A 21,548-nucleotide genomic window follows, 5' to 3' on the forward strand; every position below is an offset into this window, starting at 1 on the left:
AGACAGAGATGGAGAGAGTTAGTGAAGAGGTGGAGAGACGGAGAAGTGGAGAGTTAGTGGAGAGACCGAGAGATGGAAAGAGTTAGTGGAGAGGTGGAGAGACCGAGAGATGGAGAGAGTTATAGGTGGAGAGACCGAGAGATGGAGAGAGTTAGTGGGGAGAGACTGTTAAGCTGGTCTCAAACTGCAGGAATCTCAAACGATTTGCAAATCTGGCTGCACCACACACTACAGGATAATATTTTCATATAGGATTATCCTAACATGCACGCATTGCACACACACAAAAATATTTAAAAAAATAATTGCCCATCACATACTACTGGATTATCAAGCTTGCCGGAGCAACACAAACAGCTGTGATCAGATACAGATGTGTAGAGCTTAAGAGTGGCAACAGACAAGTGGTTCTGATACGTCTGGGACGGCAAGACACGTGATATGAGACAAATATCAACTGTCAAATGCATCCAGAACAGCATGTTTCAACAGGCTGCCATGTCAAAAGTCCTCTGATTCACTTTACGTCATATCTCTCTCTCTCGGTTGGGCATGACAGAAGTTATCGTCCAGATAAATCAAATGTTTGAAAAATGATCGGTCGTCTGTGAGAAAATCGGGAGGCTTAAGATCGGATCTTTGAACCCCTCACACTAAAGGATAATCTTGCCCGATTTTCACTCCCGATCTATAGGCTGGTGCAGGGAACGACTGTCGGGAGGGGTGTTCCCCGACCCCAAATATCCCCGATCATCTTGTAGTGTGAGCAGGGCATTAATACAGGGAGATGGAGCGAGGTAGCGGAGAGGTTGAGAGACAGAGAGATGTAGAGAGTTATAGTGGAGAAGTGGAGAGGTGAGAGCGGTAGTGGAGAGGTGGAGAGATAGAGATGGAGAGAGTTATAGTGGAGAAGTGGATAGGTGAGAGAGGTAGTGGAGAGATGGAGACAGGGAGAAGTATAGTGGAGTGGAGGAGAGCAAGAGAGATGGAGAGAGTTAGTGGAGGGGTGGAGAGACAGAGGGATGCAGAGAGCTATTGGGTGGAGAGACAGAGATAAGAGTGAGTTAGTGGAGAGGTGGAGAGACAGGGGAAGCAGCAAGCAATCGAAAGAGGAAGAGAGGAGTGTGAGAGAGAGAAAGAGAGATATTTATACGGATAGAGGGAATCGATAGAGAGATAGAGGGCAAGCTCTGCCTTCCTGATTGCCACCAGAAGTGATGAATGAAGAGAGTTCCCCGTGGGAACCACAGAGAAACCATTAGCACTGCTCCCTTCATATGACTCTCTCTCTCTCTCTCTCTCTCTCACGCACGTGTGCACGCATGCACGCACACGCACACGCACACGCACACGCACACGCACACGCAAACGCACACGCACCCTTCAACCACATTTCTCCCCATACATTTTACCATCATGCCCTCCATCAAACAGACAAGACCAGTGACTCTTGGACTATACTGCACAGCACTTTTCCAAGTCCCCAGATTTCAACAGATTCATGCAGGTTTGCGATATGCAAACTCTATCCTGCAAGCTATGTGTGTGTGTGTGTGTGTGTGTGTGTGTGTGTGTGGGGGGGGGGGGGGGGGAGAGAGAGAGAGAGAGAGAGAGAGAGAGAGAGAGAGAGAGAGAGAGAGATAGAGAGAGAGAGAGAGAGAGAGATTGTCTTGGATCTCTCTCTCTCCGATTCATATTTTTGCTGAGTTCTCTCCGTCTCTGCTTCTTTCTTTCTTTCCAAACGACCTCTCCCATTCCCTTCTTCCCTGCCCTCCCTTGTTCAAGTACTCTCTGTTAACCGAGAGTCAAACATGCCTTACCTTCCTTCCTCAAGCCATTATCTGCTTTTCCCCCTCTATCCTTTCCTATCCCTCGTACTTCCATCACTTTTTATGTCTCACTCTCTCTCTCCCTTCACTTCCTAGCCAGCCCCTCCTATATCCTTCCAATTGCTCACTGGCTTCCTCCCAAGCTTTTCCTTCTCTGTATATTTCCATCCATATATGTCTATACGCTGGCTGCCTTCCTCTTTCCTGACAGGCTGAGAAAAACCCACCATGCTGACCAGAACTCACTAAAATAACTCTTTGGCACATACAGTACAGCATTTCCTGCAGCCATGTCAGTGTTGCAGCGGTGTCTGTCAGTCATGTGGTTCTTTCTGTGTGTGTGTGTGTGTGTGTGTGTGTGTGTGTGTGTGTGTGTGTGTGTGTGTGTGTGTGTGTGTGTGTGTGTGTGTGTGTGTGTGTGTGTGTGTGTGTGTGTGTGTGTGTGTGTGTGTGTGTGTGTGTGTGTGTGTGTGTGCTGGGAGCCAGCGTGGGTATAGACAGATATCGACACGCCCCGCTGACAGCTTCACGCTTCGCTAGACGTGACCTTGGAAGAAAAATTTAGTTCTACACCTCGCCACTGGAAAACACAGAGCCGTGTGTGTGTGTGTGTGTGTGTGTGTGTGTGTGTGTGTGTGTGTGTGTGTGTGTGTGTGTGTGTGTGTGTGTGTGTGTGTGTGCATGGGCACATTTTGACAGCAGCTAAACACTCAGATAATGCTTGATGTGACATGGGAATCGATAGGAGAGTCAGGGTTGAAGATGGCTATTTTGTTGTCTTCATGAAGAGACGAGTAGAAGGTTAATCTGCTACTGGGGGGGAGGTGGTGGTTGTAAGTGTAAAAACCTGCCAGAATGACCTCAGTACACTGTGATGCAATCATTTTGAGGTATTTCCAATTTTCAATACTTTTACTTCTACACCACTACATCTCAGAGGCAAATATTGTACTTTTACTCCATTACAATTATTTGAAAACGTTTAGTTACTAGTTACTTGTGATTATTATTACAAAACTCATATTAGCCACTGCAGCCCTATATATATGTCGGCTATTACAAAATCACAACGCGTTGTGAACTTGTAGATCTGCTATTTTCAAAAGATTCTTTTACCTTTAGAATTTTTTTAAATAGGCCATTTCTGCATATTGAGTACTTTTGGTACTTTAATACATATTCATGCCAATACTTTTGTACCTTTACTCAAGTAAATTCAGAATACCAAACTTTTACTTTGTGTTATGGACACTTTTACTTAAGAAAAAATCGGAGTACTTCTTCCACCACTGCCCCCTTCTTACATCCAACAAAATCTGAGACCTTCTTATCTCAATGGCTGAGACCACACGCACACGCACACACGCACACACGCACACACACACACACACACACACACACACACACACACACACACACACACACACACACACACACACACACGTGACTGTGGAAACACACCAGACTTTTTTCGCACACACGCACACACGACGCACACACACGCATACACGCACACGTGCACGTTTAGATCCAGTCCTATTTTAAAAGTCTGCGTATGGGGGACTCGCGTATCCGCACGCCTGGTGTAGCCGGTATCATTGATAATCAATTGGATCTATACACACGCGCTGTACGCACCATGCATACGCTCGCTTTGAAAAGTCTGGTGTAGATCGTCCGTTAACCACTTAAGCCTCATCCAACTTATATGTGCAATAACAAAAACTAGCCCATATACAAGCTCACGACGCATTGCAAGCACCAGAGCTGCAACCATTATGTGTGTGTGTTTGCATGCAGTGTGTTAGGCATGCCAATAGTCAGAACATTAACAATACTGTTGACTCCTCGAGGCAAGTGATTCTAAATAACTTTGAGCACACACACACAGGAGAGCACCACACACTCTGGCTGCCAGCGACCAACTGAGAGTGCGGCATGGGTTCTCAAGCCTTTATATAGACGAATCCACAGACGCGCTGCCTGTAGCTGCCTGTAGGCGGCCATTGCTGCGGTGTCGCGGTGCGGAGCGTTGACACCGCAGCTATGGCTGCCTACAGGCAGCGTGTCTTTGGATTCGTCTATACACCAGGCAGTGAGTGGCTGATTGGGTTGCACCCTTGCTCAATCAGTCACTCACTGCACTGGTGTATTATATTAACCCAGTAAGTTGATTTGCGCTAAAAAGCATTATTTTGCACTTTGGCTATTCAAAAATAGATCTACAAGCTCATAGCGCAGCACCGAGTGCCGCGCTACAAGCTTGTAGATGTGCTATTTTAGAAAAATTTTGAAAATGTGTGCAAATCTTTGTATATATGTATATTATTTTAAAGCGAACATTTTTAACTCAAATCTCTGGGGGTCCCTGGAACCAAATGTTTTGCGATGGGGGTCAGCGGCCATATACATGGCGTCCCGTCATGTCAAAACAACTTGACGTTTCAGGGCTACTGACAGAGCGGCAAAATGTGATGCCTTGGGAGTGAGAACGGGTTGGCCCACCAGTGGGCCCTGGCCCTCAGTTTGAGAACTACTTGCTTTACAGGGCAAGAAACAAACAAAATTGGCCTTGGGTTTGGTTACCATTTAATCGGGGATTGAGCCGTGTTTTGGACTGCTGTGAATACACTCCAGGATACACTCCAGGTAGCAGGAGCAATGACTGTAAGATGGCCATTGTTCTGTGGTGGTTTTCCATGATTAAAACTTGTCTGCTTCATCTCTATGCTAATGGTTGCCCTCTCCTTATTTTAATTTCATCACAACTAATCAATATGTCCTTCCCTCACCCTGCTCTCGCTCTCTGCCAGTACTATATTGCTCTCCGTTTTCGTTCTGTCCTTTGGCTTTCATTTCCTTCTATCTTCAACTCTTTCTCTCTCTCCCTCAAAATGTCCTCCTTCTCTTTTATCTCTTATGAACTGAAAAAGCACAAAAACAAAAACAGAGTTTTGAAATATTCTTTTAAATGACTCATACGTTCCTACAGTATGGCTGCCCTCAGGGTATATTCGAGACTTTTTTTTTTTAAATCAACAGTTTTTGATCTTTTTCCCCCTTCCAGTTTAGGGTAAGCCGAAGGCATTACCTCTGCACTGACAACTATCAGAGGGCAAAATAAAACCCCATTGGAATACAACAGCAGATGTGTGTGTGTGTGTGCGTGCATGTAAAAAGCAGGAGCACATAGTGCCTGAGTGTATGTGTGTGTGTGTGTGTGTGTGTGTGTGTGTGTGTGTGTGTGTGTGTGTGTGTGTGTGCGTGCGTGCGTGCGTGCGTGCGTGCGTGCGTGCGTGCGTGCGTGCGTGCGTGCGTGCGTGCGTGCGTGCGTGCGTGCGTGCGTGCGTGCGTGCACATGCTGGGACTTCCTCATTCCCTTAGGTTTCACCACTGAAGGGTAAGTCCAACAACTGACACAAATCGTATTCAAATATATCAAATCCCATTATCCTAGTATAAACAGTATAGGGGCTGAGAGAGAGAGAGAGAGAGAGAGAGAGAGAGAGAGAGAGAGAGAGAGAGAGAGAGAGAGAGAGAGAGAGAGAGATGGTGCTTGGAACTTGGAGAGAGATCAGTGAGGGGTGAGGGCAGCGAACTCAAAGGAAATAGAATTTCCAGTATTTTCATTTATTTATCCCTGTTGCTCTTTGGCACCATTTGAGATGCTGAAGCATTTAACATTCAACAGTCAATAAAAACAGCCTCAAACCTCGTTCCATTTAGCTAGGGAAACACAGCGAGACAGAGAGAGAGAGAGGGTCAGTGAAAAGAGGGAGCAAGATGGGGGGGGAGAGAGAGAGAGAGAGAGAGAGAGAGTGAGAGAGAGAGAGAGAGAGAGAGAGAGAGAGAGAGAGAGAGAGAGAGAGAGAGAGAGAGTCGCACCCACTAAGAGTAAAACTTAGCAGGGAGTCAGAACAGCCAACAAAATAACTTCTGTCCCCGTAAACCACTTTCAAACTGGTGTCCCTGTTTTTGGCAACACATCCTGGGCGATATATCCCTGTGCCAATTGGCACAATCCTAGAGACCATCATCTACCATTCATTATCACGACACACACACACACACAATAAAGGCTTCACAGCGATCAGCAATCTGTCTCCACGGCCGCAAAAAGAAAACAAACTGTTTTTGACAATTCAGCACCTTGGCCAGCGACCATGATCAGCTGAATTAACACGGCACCTCTTCACATCACAAACACAACACAAAACAACAACATAATCAACTTTACCAGAGCATAACGTCCACTACAAAAAATACATATATTATATACAGTATATATAATAGAGATTTAAGAAAACATCCCTACAATTTCTAAGGCTGCTAGTTAAAAACTGCACCTCATCAGTAATACTGTATAAATAAATTGCCTGCCTGCGGTCAGTGATCTTTACAAAAGGCAGCAGGGCTTAAGCTGGAAGAAGTTAATGATTCCATTATAATCCAGAGAGCGCTTAATGTTTTGTCAAATAAGAGAATACTTCGACAATGAAGTTGTGCCGTCAGCACTGAACTCCTTGCTTGCAGTTCTGATGTTGTTTCAAAAGTGCAGGTTGTAAGTGAGCATGGTGAGCAGAATCTTAATCAAGCGGTGCAAGCTTGAGGAACTGCCCTCATTGCAAGTGTCAAAAACTTCTATTAAGGAGTTACATGGCAATTCTCTAGCGGACTTTTGCTTCAAAGTCTGAGGAAACAAAGATAACTTTGCTTCTGTGGGTTAAGGCTGCGGTCCCCAAACTATGTGCTGAGGCACACTGTTGTGAGGCAAGTTCAAGTGTGCTTTGGGATTTTGTGACAACCACACATTATTGTCTAATTGTATATATACTAAAAGTGTTTCTCAACCCGTGGACTGGGGCCCACTGGTGGGGCTGTGACGATATAATTGCCCCCCCCCCCCCCCAAATAATGAATAAAATGATAATAACATAATTACAAATGATATATTAAACACAAATGTCATTGTGATGCCAATAATAGGAACTTATTAGTTCCATTGGGCCAAACCGGCACACAATCGATTGATTGATCATTAAAATAAACATGCTCTGAAAATGCACGCAGCCCACCCATCTGAACACTAAACACGGCAGTCGAAAGGCTGCCATGTTAAGTGGTCAGATGGGTGGGCTGCTTTCCAGATTTTCGTGATTCAGTGCCATGGTACTAAACAATACAAAAAAACTATAAAAAATAAATGAAAAATCAGTACTTTGGGCAGATATTCTGTTAACAATCAAAAAGCTTGATTTATACTTTGTCATACAAAGGTGTCCAGTGCCGAATATAACAAAAATATAACCGGTGAATCTTGCAACATTTCTTACACTTTGACCAGTAAGGTTCCATTTCATTCCTATCAATCATGTAGGTGAAGGCCCTGTGGAAACGCCTTAAGGGCCCCTGGCGGTCTGCGGCCTCCACATTGAGTTTGGGAGACGCACGCACGCACGCACGCACGCACGCACGCACGCACGCACGCACGCACGCACGCACGCACGCACGCACGCACGCACGCACGCACGCACGCACGCACGCATAAAAAAGATATATAGGCTAATAAAACCTTGTACAACACTGCATGCTTTTTATAATTTCTTGATACTCTCTGGTGAAGCTCAGATGAGCACAGGGTTTGTTTCCAGTGATTGAAAACATCTAATATAAACTTGAGTCTGACTTGAGCAGGAGTTGTTGTGTATTCAATACTTTATTGATTTATCTCACACTTGGGTGCATGGGAGTACACATTTACCGTGCAGTGGTAGATTTTCAAGACACCTACATTAGTCAAATTTGTGCTAGTTTGCCTTTGGGGCCTGTGATATACAGTAACTAGCATTCTACCAAGCAATATTAAATCACAAAATATTGTCACTGTCGGGCAGAAACTTTTTATCTATTTTTTATGTTATTTCATAAATGAAAGCCTTATTTCCATTTTCACTATCTATTTATTTTTACTTTTTGATTTGCGCCTATGATAACATGCCTGTAGGCACACCAGGTTGAAAATACTTGTGGGTTTTATGAATAGTTAACCAATGAAAATGATTCACAAGAGCTTGTGATTAAATAATATCTACAGTACAGTGAATACATTGGAATTAAGGTATTTTGTCCATTTCATGAAAAGTAACAGTTTTGGATATACAAGGATTTGACCCGACAGGCAGCGACGATACATTTCTCGGAACTTTAACCTTTCTTTTCAAATCACGTGTGAGGGTCATATTCTGTCCCTGGTAATGGTAAAACTTCACTGTGCCGAATTGGAGAAATCTCACTGCAATATCACCTACACAACTCAACACATACATACACTTCATCTAAACTTTGACCATTCAACAAACAAATCCCTCAGTAGGTCAGTTCCTTTTTTTCTTTTCATGTGAGTAGGTAATATTCTATGCCTGGAAAACATTATGGTAACATTTTACTGTGACAAATTGGAGAAATCTCAGTGCAAAATCACCTTCACAACTCAACACATAATTATGGACATTATGGGTGCAATGTCTGTCAGTTATACATGATTGTGTTCATCCTACTAATGATTACAGGATAACCAATGATATTGAGGGGTGCTGGGGAAGACTTTTTATTTTTCCAATTACATGTAATCAAATCAAATCGCACCATTCTGAATTACCTCGTTGCAGGTCGGCTCATTTCAATGGCTCATTTCGATTCAACTTATCGAATCGCAAGCGACACATTTCAGATACTATCACACCATTACTATGATTTGTCTGTTTGTCTGTCGCTCTTGCAACCGTTATGTTCCCATGGCATCACAGCACATTTAATCCATGTAGTGTTTAATACAATCGTTCATGCATGTTTTCCTCAGGCCTGTCTGCTGTTTAGATCCCATAACCCAGTGGGACTGCTGCAACTGCTAGTGGTTGACTATTGGCGTCGGCACAGACTGACAAGAGGTTGTTTTGTTTATCTATTCTGACATTTGTATTAATCTGTGTCAGTCTCGGTCAACCACTCACCGCAATATGCACTGTAAGCTCCATATATACTTCTCCATACATACAAATGTGCAATATAAAATGCATACCTTCAAGCTATGGATTACCCATCGAATTGGACCACTTGTGTTCTGAAACATTCATATTGTATTGTGTTTTACTCTTAATAAACAGTCTGCACTCACAAAATGTGATGCCATTCGATTTTGGAAGGGCGTCCCCGCAGGATATGGGAACGTAACAGTTGCGAGGGGAACAGATAAACACAGAAATTATAATATGGACATGGTATCTGAAACGTCAAATCCAGACAAGGTACAGTACTAAGACCTTTTAATCTTGTCACAAATCTTTAGTCTGAACTAGGCTTTAAAAGCGGCTGTGTCTACTGGTTAAGTTAAATGCACCCACATGGTGGCCTTGGACAACATGGGAAAGCAATTAACAGTAAGGCAGTACTACAGGTCCAAGCACTCTTATCCAATGGAAGAGTGGAGGGAAAATCAGGAAAAGTGTGAGATTGACACAAAAGCGACACAGGGGAAAGAGGAGGGACATACTAGGGAAGAAACAAGGAAGTTATGATGAGAGAGAATAGCCTCAGTTTCACACTCCACAATGAGAAAAGAAATATACCTGAAACTTCTTCCAGTTAGAGAAGTAATGAGAGAGAGAAAAATTTGATTAAGGAAAATGAGAAACTGTTGGCAGGACCCTCCAAAGAAAAGAGAAAAAAGGAAAGCAGGACAGATTAAGTGCCTTAAAAGTTAGCAGGAGAAACAGAGACAAAACTCACCCAGAAATAAAATGTTTTCGGAAAACAAAGAGAGAGAGACAGAGACAGAGAGAGAGAGAGGAAATGAGAGAGTAATGCACTAGTTGGAAAACAATTAAGTAAAACTTTGCCATTCTTCAGAAAAGTCCCAAACCTCGTGAAGTTACGTAAGCATACAGAGAGAGCATGAAAAGAGAGACGTGAAGAAAACAAAACAGAGAGATCAGGATAGGAAAAGGATAGGGGAAAAAAAAGTTTAAAAAAAAACATAGTTTGGCTGAAGAGCCTGAGACCTTCACTGAGGCAGCTGAATAATAATAAGAACTCAAATAAACCGTTGGAAGGGCAGAGGTGAGAACGAGAGTGAGAGAAGGGGAGAATTTTAAGCTTAGCAAGCAAATTGAGAACACGAGTTGGCAGGAATTCCCTGAGAGGTAGTGAGAGACAGTGAAATGGAGATGTAGAGGAAACAAGATGAAAACATGAGGGGGGGGAAAAAACCCAGAAGAGACAGAGAGTGAGAGAGAATTCCACAACAAAGGGAAATAGCAGAAATGAGATGTAACAAGCCTCAAACATTGCCTAGTTAACTCTGGAAACTGTGAAATATAAAAAAGCGTAAAAGAGTATAGTGTGAGGGGAAGAGAGAGAGAGAGATAGACAAAGAGAGAAGATTAGAGAGAAACATCCTCTCTAACAAGGTAGGACAGAAAAGTTAGTGCATCGCCTGGATTGCCTGAAACCTCCCAAAATTACCTCAAGAAATAATGAGAAAAAAAGGAGAGGTGTGCGGATAAGAGAACAGAAACTCTGGCAAGCAACCTGAAGCAGCAATGTGGTACAGTACATGCTAGAAAGTTACTGTAGATTAAACCCCCAGATAGCCAGTGGAACTGTGAGACAAAAACAAAGAGCTAACGAGAGATAAATAAATAAGAGGATGAGAGAGACAAACCACGGCAAAGAACTCACAAATGAGTAAAAGGTAGCAGGTTAAAAACAAACAAAACAACAGCGGGGAAAAGAGCCTCTATTCTCCCACTATAGCTGCCGGAAACAATGGAAATAAACAAGAGGAGGGGAGGAGAGAGGGTCAGGGGGAGAAAAGGCCGTCCATAATAAAGTTAGGAACAACAGAGTGAAATGGAGAAGGTTAGCTAAATAAATAAACAGCCTCGGACCTTCTCCCAGTTAGCCGGCAGAACCATGAAACACAAACAAAGAAAATGAAGGAAGGGAAAAGGGAGAGAAATAAAAGCTAGTGGGACACCACCCAAACTTTCTTTTAGTTTCCTGGAGAACCGGTGAAAAACAAAGATAGAAAACGCCTCAGTAGATGAGTGGATGCCGGCCTGTCTCGCTTTGCCAGATGATCGGAGATCTCCGCATACTAAACGTCTGGGGACTTCTACGTGCAAGGTAAGTTACGAGAACAAAAAAACTACGACTGCTGGTTTGGAAAACAATCATGTTACCGCCCCAATATGCATGGCTGCCCCTTAACACTTTGTGTTAGATCTGCAATGCAGGGTTTTTAAAACTCTCCAATTGCTTTCACCCATTTATAACAGCAAGTACCATCAAGTGCATGACATCCCCATACCTCCAGGACATGATCCACCCCTACACACCTTCCCACACACTTAGATCCTCCAACATCTGTCCCTCCCTTCCCTATGACGACGCACTGGCCAATGCTCCAAGCGTTCTAGACCAGGGGTCTTCAACAGGGGGTCCATGACCCTTAGGGGTCCTCAGAGTTACTACCAGGGAGCCGCCAAATCTTTGTGTGATTTCTTGTTTTAGCATCCCTATTCTGGTGGCAACATTCACCAAAAATAGCATATCTACAAGCTCACAACGCGCCACACTGCGATGTGTAAAGTCAGTGCGATGTACATGGGATTAAGGTGCAAAATGTCAGTGTGTGTCGACCGCATAATCCACATAAACTAGACTGACACTGGTATAATCCGCAACTAGGTCCATAAGGAAGAGCAAAGAAAAAAAAAGTCAAGTCACTTGTCCCTGGTATAATCCACAGGTAGGTTCAAGGAAGAGCAAAGGCTGAACACGGCTAATGCCTTGTTCAGCAGTCTGACGGCAGCCGGGTGAAAACTGTTCAAGAACCTGGTGATGCTGCTCTTGATACTGCGGTAGGCCCCCTTGCCCGGCCGCGGTAATTGTAGGGGCTTGAACAGTTCGTGACTTGGGTGCTGCTTGTCCTTGATGATGCGCTTGGCTTTGACTACACACCGTGTTTTGTACAGTTCCTGGAGTGCAAAGCTACATCTGACGTTTATAGCTGCTACAAACTGTACAAAGTGACAATCCAAGTTGAGCTGCCTTCAACTGCACCTATTCATATATGTGTATATGTTTTTTTTTCCTGACGATCAAGGGAGAAGGTACTATGTGTGAGATGATATAAATGAAACTGGTTGTTGTAAGAATTGAACGAGCTAAAACCTTTTAAACAAACAATATACAGTTTTCATGTACTATCGTTTATTAACATTGAACAGCACCTGTGCCTTCCTTCTATTCTATTTTATTTTATTATTATATAAGATGATGTTTGGCAGCATATGTGATGTCTATTGTTTGTCTTTTGTTTTATGTGTTTTGTTCTTGAAAACTTAATACAATTTAAGGGGAAAAAAAAGAAGCTACAAAACAACCAAGTGTTGTTCTCTCTCCACGGGGAAGTCTAATTATTTCCATCATCCAGTTCTCTGTTCTTTTTAACCCCAGGCGTAATATATTTCTTATATATATATACATACACATATATATATTATATACATTTTCTTGTGAGCGTGTTGATCCACACTTCCAACAGGGACACGACGACAAATACGCTGTGCGTTGTTGTATCTTTTGTAGCTTGAAATGAAAAGGGTTCCAAATCATTGGTGTAGATGGCAGTGGGCTACTGTACTTAAAGGAGAGATCCGGTCATTTTAGGTTGTATGTTTCATGTGTCGCTAATCACTCACCAACATACAAAGGAACGTTGAATAATTCCAGATCTGCCCCTGTTGTCCATTCTGCAGACCCCTTGCAGCGGCATAATGGGAGTTTGTGTAAGAGTGAAAATTGCCTATTTTAACAAATGCAAAGTCTCTTTTTTTTCTCCTAGTACTCATCGTGGAGTCTCATGATACTCAAACATGCGCTGAATGTCCCTCATAAGCTACCGCTAATGCAGAAGACATGACGCTGGTTACTTGTTTCTCTCACAGACGCCAGGTTCTGTGAGAATGCAGAATGGACAACAGGGGCAGATCTGGAATTATTCAACGTTCCTTTGTATGTTGGTGAGTGATTAGCGACAAACATACAACCTAAAATGACCGGATCTCTCCTTAAGTAAAAGTACCAATACTGCAAATGTAGAAATACTCTGTTACAAATAAAAGTGTGGTATTCAAAATTTACTTGAGTAAAAGTACAAAAGTATTTGCATTAAAATATACTTAAGTACTGAAAGTAAAAGTACTCCCTTTCACAAGTTTCCAAATGTATAAAAATGCTTTGAAAATAGCAGATCTACAAGCTCACAACGCATTGTGAGCTTGTAGATCGGATATTTTCAAATAGCCTAAGTATGCATAGGGCTGAGGTGGTTAATGCTTGTTTTGCAATAATAATGAAAATCTACAAAATAACTAGTAATTCAAGTTTTCAAATAATTGTAGTGGAGTAAAAGTACAATATTTGCCGCTGAGATATAGTGGAGTAGAAGTACAGAAAATGGGAAATACTCCAGTAAAGTAAAAAATACCTCAACATTGTACTTAAGTACAGTACTTGAGTAAATGTACTTAGTTACTTTCCACCACTGGTAGATTGTAGAATGTGCCTGACAGATGGCTACAGTGGGTACAGTAGAGGGATTGAGCTGGAGAACACAAGAGACAGAGGTAATCATTTGTTATTGCATTCAAATCGGTCTACGTTGCTACAAACAGCGGTTTTGCAGATTAGATGCAAGCAGCCGCAATGAGATACAGTCTCCTGCAGAGACACACAATACGAGGAACTACTTATCTATACACAGAAACGCACGCACGTGATGCGAGAATGTATTTATCTTCACACAGGCACACATGCACACACGGACATGTGTAAGGACATAATGTCAAAACACCAGTGGTTCCCAAACGCATTCATGCCAAGGACGCCCAACATGATATACGTATTTGGCCACAGACCTCCATCAGTAAAGATGTAGATTTTGTAGATAAGCTATTTTCAAATAGCTAATGTACTGTATAGGTTTAAAGTGGTTAAACATTCACGCGTACACACAGACATTTACAACCATAATGTGTAGGCTATAGATCTACACACACACACACACACACACACACACACACACACACACACACACACACACACACACACACACACACACACACACACACACACACACACACACACACACACACACACACACACACACAAACACACAGCACTGTGAGCACTATTTGCCGTATGCGGAGAAGATATGGACTGACACAGAGATAAAGACAGAAATGGATGGAGAGACCTGCTGGGGCCAATGGATTGTGAAGGGTGGGTGTTGAAGGGGAAGGATGAGGGAGGAGGACGCAGCGAGGATTGATGGATGAGTGCATGGGTGAACGGATTGAGCGATCGAAGGTAGGGAACAGCTAGCTAGAGGTATGGACCTGGCTGCAGGTGGTCTAGGATTCAATCTCTCTCTCTCTCTCTCTCTCTCTCTCTCTCTCTCTCTCTGAGTGAGTCTGCAGTCCTGGCTGAGGAAAGGAGGAGAGATTATTCCACAGCTTGGGAGCCATCACGATGGAGAAGTGTCTAGAGCAGAGGTCTTCAAAAAAAATTCAGGGCAAGGACTTTTGTCTTTTTATTGTGTGTTTTTTCTAGCACCGTCCAGTATATCATGCACATTATACATCTGCTGCTATGCTTACGCACCTCGTATCTTATCTCAGGTACTTGTGTAAATAGATTACTTTTTGGGTTTTTTTGTTCTCTTTTTTGATCTCCTTTCCCACTTGCCCCTTCTTTTTCCCTTTTTTTTTCTACGGAAATAATGATACGATGGGAATTATGCACAAAAACGAATTTCACCCACTTTTTCACTTCTGTAAACCTGTGATGTGACAATTAAGCTGATTCTGATTCTGTACCTAAGGTCGCTGGCTTCCATTGAAAATGTATGGTAGCCTGTAGCTGTGTATCCGTCAGTGTGAACACAGCGTTAGGCCACAGCCCCCTTTCTGGGACCCTGATCTACAAAGATAAAAAACAAATGGAAAGGTTGTAAGGGTTCACAAGGGTCCATTCTCAGAGTTACAGACCATAAACCACTTAACGTGTTAAGTGGCCAGGGTGGGCCACGAACACTCTTGAGGAGTGGGCCCTTGTCCAGATAAGGTTGGGAACCTCAGCTCTATTCTATTCAATTCTATTCTAATTCTGTTCTGTATTGTACTGCCCAGCTCTCTCTGAGCCGTCTAAACAGTGTTTACGTTCATATGATTCATTAAAACAATGAAGCTGCTCCATTAGTTTCCTGTGGTGAATGTGACTCTCTCTGTATGGGAGCTTCAAGGTCATATCAGTCAGTAAAAGGTCAAAGTTACACTGTCAGTGTTCTGGCAGTGTTCTGTGACCCCTGAAAGCAAGCAAACACGCACACACGCACGCACACTCTTTTCCCTTGTTGCCTTCATTCTCTCAATCACTTCACTTCTTTCTCTCTCACCATCTCTCTTGGAGTCACCCCTACACCCCTCTTTCTGCAGTGTTAATACGTTGTCTCTGTCTGTCTGTCTGGCTGTCTGTCTGTCTGTCTGTCTGTCTGTCTCTCTGCCCAAGAGAGAGAGAGAGAGAGAGAGTCATAGAGTGCCGATAAAGTTTGTCCAGCCTGTCTAATTAGTGTTGAATGGTTCCTATGGCGATGTCCATCTTGTGTTCCCTGCAGGACAGATAACTTGCCACTGATTACACCCTAATGACCCCCACACACGTGTGCGTGCGCACACACGCACGCACGCACACGCACGCACGCACACACACACAAAACATTACACAAGGACAAGCACACATAACGCACAAACACATTTCTGTACACACAAACATACAGACACAACTTTATACAAGGACACAAACGCAAGTACACGCACGCACGCACGCACGCACGCACGCACGCACACACACTCGCTCGCACACACAAACACACAGTCTTGTTTATCTCCTCAGTACTTTTAATTAGCCTGCTCCTCTCAGAGTACTGGCAGCCAAACTACCCACACTAGTCATAAAGCACTCAGTCAGCTCAAACCACCCTTTCCACAAATGATACGTAGCTTGCGAGGTTAGTTCAGGCAGTACTCGATAGGTTACACACATGCACATTACTATGTGGGTGTATACAGTGTTACGCAAGACCCATACGTCATACACTGACGTGGCAATCAGCTGACTAATTGGGCGGGTTATTTAAACTCACCTAAATCTGCCTTCCTTCCGCTGTATGTGTCCCTGGTTTGTTGTTACGCGGCTGTTTGCTCCCACCGGCTGCTTTGTTCTGTTCCCCATGGGAGGTTGTTATTGTATGTATATATATATATCTCCCTGCTCTTAATAGTTAATGACGGTTGTCTAATTGTGCTGAGCAGGGAGAAATATTTAGCAAAGCCTGAACGCCAAGATAAATGATTATACCCACACTTGTATTCTCATTCTACCATAACATTTTGGTTCAATCTATTCGTGAGTTATCTGACTGAACTAACTGTCGCTTGACTAACTTCAAATGTTGTACAACATACTATAAGTCACATTTCTTGCACATCACTATATTCAAAAGACCCTTACTATATTGCTCTTGAATACAGACGGACAAAACACCCCTCCTCCTCTACAGTACTTGGCACCCTCCAATCTACAGAGGAGTGCCAGCACTGCAGAGGAGAAACAGGTGAGGTGACCACACCCATGATTAACACCACTACAATGTTTCAATAAACAGAAAACTTCAAACATTAAAATGCATTGGGAAATACAAGGATGCTCAGAGCACTGTCCATGAACAAACACTTTTCCACACAGTCATTTCCAAGCTGGCCGGCAATTTTAGTCAAATGGAAGCCGCTGTGTAGTTAGGTGTGTGTGCATTGTCCTCAATCAGTGTTTGTGTATAGGGCACAGGCTGCCTGTCATAACATGATATATCATCATAAGAAATATCGTGCCATTTGAGTTTGCCCATATTACTCAACACTTAAAGGTGAGGTAGAGATGCTGTAGCAGAGAGTGTGTTCTTGCTGCGGCAGAGAACAATATTTCAACGTCCCAAAATAATATCACACTAGTTCCAACTGGGCCGTGTAGGGAGTAAAATGAGGTCACCAAAAACTGCAGCTTTGTGAACTAGTGGCAACCAAAAGTGAAGGTGATGGACTGTACACACTATTGCCTTTGTTGATAGTACAGTAGAGCATTGACAGGAACCGGGAAAGAGTTGGGGAACGACACACAGCAAAGGTCCATTGGGCTCAGGAATCGAACCTGGGACTCGCTGTCTGCGTCAGAACCTAGCCTGGTACGCACGTTAACCACTAGGCCATCAGCACCCCCTGAAATCTCTTGCACACAATATATATCGCCTTCATGCTCAAGAGAGTCTTGACGCTAACCATTTGAGTGACCCCATGGCTTTTCCTCCTCAAGTGCTGCACCCTGAGACCAAAATGTAAGGCCTTTCAGATTTCTAATAGACAGATGAACCCTAATGATTTACTGTCCTCTAGTGCCACCCTTAGGCCAAAAACAGATATGACAAATTACATATCAACTTTCCCAACTCAGTGCAGATGAAAAATGGCCTCAGAGTTTCTGATCAAAAATCATTAACTCATTTCTGTGGTACAGTAAGCAAGATAACCAGGCCTCAAGTCTTACAACAAGGACATCACGCACACGCACGCACGCACACGCGCACACACACACACACACACACACACACACACACACACACACACACACACACACACACACACACACACAATAATTGTGACAACCAATGGAGTGAGATAGCTCTGTGCATGAGATGAGGCTCTATGTGTATTTCTATGCGTGCGTTCTCTATGTGTATTTCTGTGCGTGCGTGCGTGCGGGGAGGGGGGATTATGTTGTGGATCTATATCAATCCAACATAAATGTCAGGTACTTGAATGATACAGAGAGAGAGAGAGAGAGAGAGAGAGAGAGAGAGAGAGAGAGAGAGAGAGAGAGAGAGAATATGTGAGAGAGCAGAGAGGGGGAGAGTTGAAGTTAATTTAGGGATCGTTATCCGCTTAGATCCATTAAAATATATATCTGTGAACCACACAGGCTGACAGATGGACATCAGACACAAAACAGAAGGACAAACATGAGGGAGAGAATGAGTCTGATGTTCTCCAGGGGGATTTTTACAGTGCCTTTTAATACACTAGAGAGCCTCAGGGAGTTTAAGGATTATGTCCCCCCCAAAAAAGATTCTGTCTGTCTCTCACTATCTCTTTCTACACAGTAAAATCATCAGCGTTTATATAACTCTGAGAGTGTAAAAAATGGACCCAAATGGACTGAGAAGTTTACTGTGTACTCTCACAAAATGACACACAAACAACACACACAAACAACACACACACACACACACACACACACACACACACACACACACACACACACACACACACACACACACACACACACACACACACACACACACACACACACACACACACACACACACACACACAGACACACACAGTTGAAATAGCAGTCACATTAAGTAGCTATCAGAATAATCAGTTCTACAATGTGTCTAAATGTGAGAGAAAGCTCTCTCTCTCTCTCTCTCTCTCTCTCTCTCTCTCTCTCTCTCTCTCTCTCTCTAGCTCATGTGACATTATGCAGCAGTTCACACAACACTTGAAAGGAGAGGAGAGGAAACGAAAAGACGGAGAGAAGACCACGAGGAGAAGGCGAATCAGGAATAGAAAAAGAGAGTTGTGAAAACAGCAGTATTCAAATGAGGGGTGTGATGTTATTTAAAAGGAAATAAAGAGATGACGCAGATAAGATAACTGTAGAGACGTACAAGAGAAAGCGAGAGAGAGAGAAAGAGAGCGAGCGAGAGATAGAGCTAAAGCGAAGTTTATTATCACTGTGGTTCTCAAAGTGGGGTCCCAGGACTCTCAAGGGTCCTTGAGGGGGGTCTATATTGACCCTTGCAAGTCTGTAACTCTGACAGATTACAAATGGAACCAAATGGACCTGTGAGGGTCCATTTGGTTCCATTTGTATACTGTCAGAGTTAAAGGGGGTCCTCGCAATGTAAAAGTTTGAGACCAACTGTATTAGCACTTAATGCGTTTACAAAGACACAGGCCAGCACTACTGTAAGCAGCAAACAGTTCATGTAAGCACACACACTTGTGCTAAAGAGATTAGCAGAGCGTTCACCATGCATCTACTCCACAGGGTAGATAAGCACTGCAGGATTTCTGGCCCAATCCGTTAAGTAATGAAGCACTATTCAGTCCAAGCCCTATATCTCCTCAGCCATGAGGTTGCAGGAAAGCTTGACTTAACTATATCATAACAAATGCTTTTTTTTTTTACCCAAAGAACCTCAGTGTTATTATACGGAGGGATTTCTACCATGGGGTGACCACACAGGGAATGGAGCCCAAATGGAGCCCATAACCTATAGGCAGTGTTATATGGTAACTTCACACCTTGTCAAACTTAACACATTCATTGCCAGGTATTAATTAATGTATTAATTCATCCGCCATTGCCAGCGATTTGACCTCGTTTTGACCAGATTTTGACAATCCACAGAATCTCTTTTTCAACGTGGATGTAAACAAACGTGGATATCTCGGTGGAAAGAGGAGTCTCCCTTCTTTCCACTGGAAAAAAACACATTGTAGCGGGATCGTTCGTTAGTAGTTATCGGCAGTTGAATATAGCTTGTTTTCACCAAAAACACAATCTGGGAAAAGAAATCCGAGATAAATGTATTTTTATAAAAACACCAGATGACGTAATATTATGTCATTGGCAGTCAAGCGTTGGATTGAGATGACGTAATATTACATCCATGGCTGCCAACTTGTTAAAACTGGATAAGCATACAAAGACCCCAAAAACTCCCGCACATCGTCTCATTCAGTTGTGATTAAAACATGTAAATATGTATATATGTACATGTAAATGTTTTTTAATCACAACTAAATGTCAGTGCAAGAACCTGTGTGAGACTAATTTGTCTTTGTTGTCGATCCAGGGCCCTCTCCTATACTCAAGCCTGAGTATAAGGGCACAGTCGCACATGCACGTCATGCTGTAAGTGTATAATAGTAGAAGATGCGTTGGCAACAACGCTTCTGACACAGATGTGTGACACGGGTGCCGAAAATAGCCAATCTACATGTTCACAAGGGAGAGGGAGGGCACTCTTCTGTCTCCCTCCCGGATGTGGCTCATTCACCTCACCTGCTCAGCCCGCACATCTGCCTTCCCTCTGCTCATGAACTCAAACAGTATTATCTAGTCCGGTCCTCCACCCACTCTCCAGATCATTGTTTCAACTACTGTGGTAGTCTCTCGCTCCAACCCGATCGCCAGAGGAAACGTTCTCTTTGAACGTTTTTGAAATTCTGTGCATAGACAACTGGAAAACCCGGAAATCCGTGCATAGCCGCCTCACATCTCCCCCATTGTGACTAAACCATTTCGGAGGCGCGCAGTCTCAAGGGAATTGTCGCCACGTAAGGGGCCACCGAGCGAGCTAAAGCAAGCGAGTTGCCGTCCCGAACGTTGCGACATTGTTGTGCCTACTCAGCGCCGTTTGAGTTATGTACCGATAGGCACAGAATCGTAAATTTTGTTGTGGGAACTGCTCTGCTTCCGGGTTTTTCTGGGTTGCGACTGGTTACGCCACCGTGGGACTCGCCGTACATATGCACGGAATTTCGGGGTTTCTAGGCGACTATGCACGGAATGACATGCACTGGATCCGTGCAATGTATACTAATTCTCTGGCGATCAGGCTGCTCGCTCAGTCTCTACCGCTCTGCAAGTGCATACTAACTTTCATTGTTATTCTTCGTGTTATTCCGTACTAGTACTTACCCTTGTGTGCTTCCTTGTGCCTCTCGGATCACAACACTCAAGTCTCCCTGCTTGGTTGCCTGCCTGCCTGCCTGCCTGCCTGCCTGCCTGCCTGCCTGCCTGCCTGCCTGCCTGCCTGCCTGCCTGCCTGCCTGCCTGCCTGCCTGCCTGCCTGCCTGCCGTCCGTCCGTCCGTCCGTCCTTAAGAGTGGGTCCGCGGGACCGGCCGGTGGGCCGGGTCCAAGGCGCCAAGTCCATAATAGTCCCATGGGCGTGCCAGGCCGTTTGTACCACCAGGTCCCTGCGGTGCTTTGGCCGCGGCCTGTCACTCAACTTAACGCCCGCAGAGGGGTCCATCCGTCCGTCCGTCCGTCCGTCCGTCCGTCCGCCCGCCCGCCCGCCTGCCTGCCCGCTCGCCTGCACACCCGCCCCACGCGCCTGCCTGTCTTCCCGCCTGCCTGCTTGCCAGCCTGTATGTCGGTCTCTGCCTGCTCACCTCACCTGCCAACTCTCCCAACCTAATCTGGCTAAGCCAGCCACGCTCAGCTCAACCTCGCCATCCGTCATCCATCTCAGTCCAACTCAGCCCTCCGCCGTCGCCTCTCTACCCTCTCTGCCCAGCCTGCCGCCCTCATTCCCACTCATCTACATAATAAACATTTTGTATTGTATTGTCTGGGTCTGCATTCGGGTCCGCTTTCAACAACCATAACACCCTTTAGGCTATAGACAGAACCGCTACTGAGGCTTTGAATCTAAGCTGCGTTTGTCCACCGTTAGTAGAAATATGAGC

At 44.1% G+C, this 21,548-nt stretch overlaps 1 protein-coding gene across 1 annotated transcript in view; it reads right to left on the bottom strand.

The window, feature by feature from the left end:
- grm8a (glutamate receptor, metabotropic 8a) overlaps positions 1-21,548 on the bottom strand; it is a gene marked incomplete at its 3' end in the record, with an annotated part of 401,396 nt that overhangs the window by 66,166 nt on the left and 313,682 nt on the right. The gene's annotated exons all lie outside the window — the stretch shown is intronic.

The sequence above is a fragment of the Gymnoscopelus braueri genome, assembly GCF_963280865.1.
Source record: "Gymnoscopelus braueri genome assembly, chromosome: 23".
Lineage (NCBI taxonomy): Eukaryota > Metazoa > Chordata > Actinopteri > Myctophiformes > Myctophidae > Gymnoscopelus > Gymnoscopelus braueri.